Raw genomic sequence first — 5,000 nt, 5'->3', positions numbered from 1 at the left:
TGTAGTATAAGGAGGTAGCTTACCAATAATGATGTAGCATAAGGAGGTACCTTACCAATAATGATGTAGTATAAGGAGGTAGCTTACCAATAATGATGTAGTATAAGGAGGTAGCTTACCAATAATGATGTAGTATAAGGAGGTAGCTTACCAATAATGATGTAGTATAAGGATGTAGATTACCAATAATGATGTAGTATAAGGAGGTAGCTTACCAATAAGGGCCAAACACTGTACCCGCGTCTCCATCAGCGAGGACCAATATATTCTCATATAGGATTGTGAGTAAATTCTTTATTTGAGATTTGTGTATAATGCTGATGGTCTGTCATTAGGCAAGGTTTCTGAATACACTGATTTCATATGTATGGTGAAATTGGACGGGATTCGTGATTGGTATCTTTGCCTCTCTATTCTCTGGCGGTCTCTTTAAGCCTGACGCGTTGTTTAGCAAATCACACTGGAATAAGAGATGTGTTTGATTACATCTCTGACTAATGAGCTTGTGTGTAAACCTCTGCAGATTGCCTTTTAATGACTGTGAACAAGTAAATTTTTTTCCACTTTGGACAACTCTGTATTGTTGTTTTCACTTATTTCAGCTTCGGAGAAGAACTCTTTATTTCTTGGATGCCCCGTAATTAGCATATATATTATGCAACGGAATGTGCTGTGAAATGGAATTAGATTTTAAAGAGCTGGCACATTTTCCAGCACACTGCTGAGCTCAGGGATGACAGATGGGGAGATGATGCCATGTCTAATGTGGGTTCTGTAGCAGAGCGGAGCGTCTGTTTTCTACCGAGATGAAAGGCTTCAGCGGATCCACAACGGTCCATGTCTTTGTTTGAGAAATGGTCATTTGTTGAGATCGATGTAAATCCAATGTGTTTTTTAATATTATTTTTGTCGTGGCACAATAAGCATCGGCGTAGACTGTAAACACAGCGTAGGCCGCATTTAATGCGTAGACAATTAGATGATCGTAAAAGTAATGCCTGCCCTGAAGTAGCACGACGCCGATTAAAGGTTTAATCTCTTGTCGTCACAGTGGGACAGCAGACGAGTGAGGCTCTCCACTGCGGCGCTAGATGTTTGAGTTGAAACATGGCAACTTAAATCGAGTTGTTGGAAAGATAAAGAAGTTGACGACGATGTGAAAAATGTGTTCCACTGGGAATGGATGCCATGAACGGGTGGCACAATGGCACAGTGGTTAGCACTGCTGCCTCACAGCAAGAAGGTCCTGGGTTCGAACCCCAACAGGGGGCCTTTTTGTGTGGAGTTTGCATGTTCTCCCCGCGTTCGTGTGTGTTTCGCCAGGTACTCTGGTTTCCTCCCACACCATAAAGACATGCATGGTAGGCAGGGACTACAGATGAAAACTAGCTCATTAGCTAATTCTGGCACATTTACATTGATGTGGACACTGAAGATGTTGTTTAATGTGCACTGTCCCTGGGTAAAAAATAAATAAATAACTTAATTACAGCGTGTCGAAGTGTCCTTGAGCAAGACACTTAACCCCTAACTGCTCCCGGTGAGCAGGTTGGCACCTTGCATGTTCGCCTCCGCCGTTGGTGTGTGGATGTGTGAGTGAATGTAAGGAACAAATTGTAAAGCACTTTGGATAAAAGCGCTATATAAATGCACCATTTACTGTTTACCATTACTCCTAGGATGTGATGTTTGTCAACTTAAAAGATAATTCTGCAAGTCAAGAAAGTTGATAATCAACATTATCGATTGCTTTTGATGCTATAACGTAATGTTAGCTAGATGACAATTACACTTTTAAATGGACAAACATCATATGTATAATTCATGGCACAATTCAAAACGAGATCAACATTTCTTTTGTCTCTCGCCGTTGACTACCACTTGACTACCGTTTGACTACTGTTTGACTCCCGTTTGACTACGGTTAGACTCCCGTTTGACTACCGTTTGTATTTCTTCCGAATTTGGGTCCCATGGTGATCCAGCAGAAGGGGAGAGACTTCAGCCTCTCTATGTTAGCAAAGCAAAGATGAAGATGCATATCAGTCAATCAGACCCCACCATGTACACCATGTACACCAGTACACCATGTACTGTGACAAAATGGCATCCAATGTAATAAAAAAAGTCAACCAACAAACTCGATTCTTGTAACGGATCTCCTCTCTGGTAAACAACAATACCCTGAAGACTCTGGCAGGAGCACTCATTCAAGGGTACTTCGACTATGCTTGCACCTCATGGTACCAAAGCACCTCAAAGGCGCTAAAAACAAAATTACAAACATCTCAAAACAAACTGGTCAGACTACTGCTTGACCTTACTCCTAGAACCCACCTCACCCCTGCCCACTTTGACAACCTAGGATGGCTTAGAGTAGACGACAGAGTACAGCAACTTGCAATGGGCCTGGTCTACAAGATACACTACACGACCAAGGTACCCATGTACATGTCAAAATACTGTCAAAAAGGTCAGTGAATACCACGATCACAACACCAGAGGGAGCTCCACAAATCATGTTAAACCGAGATTCGGCTCAAACAAGGGACTAAAACCACTCTCAAAGAACACCTACGGGAGACTGAAATTCGAAACTGGCCCCTGTAAATGTCCTAACCCAACCCCCTCCAATGTACAGTAAATTACCAAGTATGGTTTTATCAATATTCCAATGTACAGTTTTGCTTGTACAGTTGTACAGTGTTCCCCACCCACCCACCCCTCCTACCCAACCCCCCCCCCCACCCCACCCACCCAACCACCTCCAATGTACAGCCCCCCCACCCACCCAACCCCACCCCACCTACCCAACCTCCTCCAATGTACAGTTTTTACGTCAAATGTATATACTCTCTTTTCTGGACTCTTTTTGTATCACAAACAGTACTGTATTTGCAAATCTGGTATGTCATGTATGTCATATATGACCTGATGAATTGAAAATGGCGGACCCTGATGTAAACAAGACGAAAGTCTTTCTCTGGTCTGGATCCCCTTAAAATTGTGTGTATTGCGCTGTACTTTATTGTACCCATTCTGCAATCTGTTAATAAAGTTATCAATCAATCAATCAATCAATCAATACAGAACGTCTGGGGGAATAAGGCATGCATGGTGGAAATACTAGAAAACAGTAGTCTGGGTGAACAAGGCATGCATGGGGGAAAGACCCTGTACAGAAAGTCTGGGGGAACAAGGCATGCATGGAGGAAAGACTAGAAAACAGTAGCTGTTTACGGAGTTGCGCAAAAGACGAGCATAGACTTGAATTTGCGGAATTCCTAGAAAGGGAAAAGCTGGATGAGGAGGAACGGAAAACTGAAAACCTCAAGTCAGAATGGAGACACATGTCAGGAGAGCAACTACACACATAGACAAGTCACTTTAGAAGCAAAACAAGCATGTGGAAAAGACCAGGGCCCTATTCCCCGTACCTGGTTCAACTAAGTCGATCAAGAGTCCCATTATCGAGATTCAATTAACCCGATGTTTGAAGCCGGGATTTTCCTGTTCCTCGAAGGTGGATTCAGTCTCGTTAACTCATACCAGACTTGAGACCCAGGATAAGTGCGCGCGGCCGCTTCAGTTGAAAAGCCAGCACGTATCGATGGCAGAAATCCTGATTTTCTAACGGCATTGATTGATTAATTGATTTAAAACTTTATTAACAGATTGCAGTACGGCTCAATAGCCTCGCCGACAAGTTAAATGCATAATCTATAGGCTAATTTTAAGTCCCTCATTACCCCAATCAATCAGATTATATTTCTTTAAACTTGCCTGCTGGCAGTAGGTTTATGCATTGGATAATCAAATGAGATCTTGCTAGCGAAAATAATTAGTTCAACTGTTTCAGAATAAGGATACGGCTCTCTTATCCATTGATTGATGTATGGTGGATATTTTACTTATCTGCACTGTGGTGTGACGGTTTGTGCTTTTGACTTTCACGCAGACGGGCCGTGTTCGAATCCCCCTCCTTCTAGTCTTTTTCTTCTTTTTGCAATGTAAATACTTTGGTGCACGTTTAGAGCTATATAAAGAATGACATCCTCAATGCATGTAGATTTATAATATTTTAACTTAAAACTAGGCTACTTTTGCGTATAATCATTAATATTATATTCCAAAAAAATTATATTGGAAACGCGGGGTTTTGAACTCGGGCCGTTTGGTTGACAGGTTTGAGAACTAGCCGTTGGACCACTGTGCCATACGGGATATATCCATTGTTTATCCATCAATGGACAAAGACCCGTGTTTCGAATATTTTTCTTTTGAATTAAGTTTTATCTCTTTATTCTCAAATGCATTAATGTGACGTCAACGGCTCATTCAATTTCTCAAATGCGTCAAACAGCGCATCTCATCAGACATTTTAATCCCAGTTACAATATCACACAAAAACCACAATCCACGCATAGACACTTCAATTTTATGCTTGAATGAAACACAATCCGGGCGCTTCGTTAAGCAAATCTACAGCGGAGAATATATGAAACTAATCAGAGCCAAACGGCCGATAGTTTTCATTCATTAAAAATATCCCCGCGGGATTCACATTTGCAATGCGCCTGCAGCGTGTATCGCACTCCGAGCGCCGTATATGACGTGCATTATTTTATTTAGGACAAAGTAAATCTATAGGCTGAATATGATTTATTATCAGCATTTAGTTCTATTATTATACATTTCAAAAGCCCCCTCTAGGAAAACGAAGCACAGAAACATAATTCAGAATGGTATAAATGGGATCTCTAGACTGTGAGAATCATTTCAGGAAGCGAGCTGTCATTTATTTGCGGGGGCGTGGCCATGTTTCATCCGGCTAACTGAAGTTAACCCTGCTCTCGACCAGGCTCAAACTTTTTGATCTGTTGTCATGGTGATTTGGACAATCGAGCGTCGGGGAACAGAAACGTCCGGCTTAAGTCAGGCTAGACTGGAAATTATCCGGCTAACTCAGTTAGCCAGGTACGGGGGGAACGGGGCCCTGA

At 42.0% G+C, this 5,000-nt stretch overlaps 1 protein-coding gene across 1 annotated transcript in view; it reads left to right on the top strand.

Moving 5' to 3' along the window:
- Positions 1–5,000, top strand: part of nalcn (sodium leak channel, non-selective) — a gene marked incomplete at both ends in the record, with an annotated part of 382,889 nt that overhangs the window by 326,826 nt on the left and 51,063 nt on the right.

The sequence above is a fragment of the Notolepis coatsorum genome (assembly GCF_963971535.1).
Source record: "Notolepis coatsorum genome assembly, chromosome: 3".
Classification (NCBI taxonomy): Eukaryota; Metazoa; Chordata; class Actinopteri; order Aulopiformes; family Paralepididae; genus Notolepis; species Notolepis coatsorum.
Note: the sequence above shows the minus strand (reverse complement) of the source record. Positions and strands in the feature narration are given on the sequence as shown.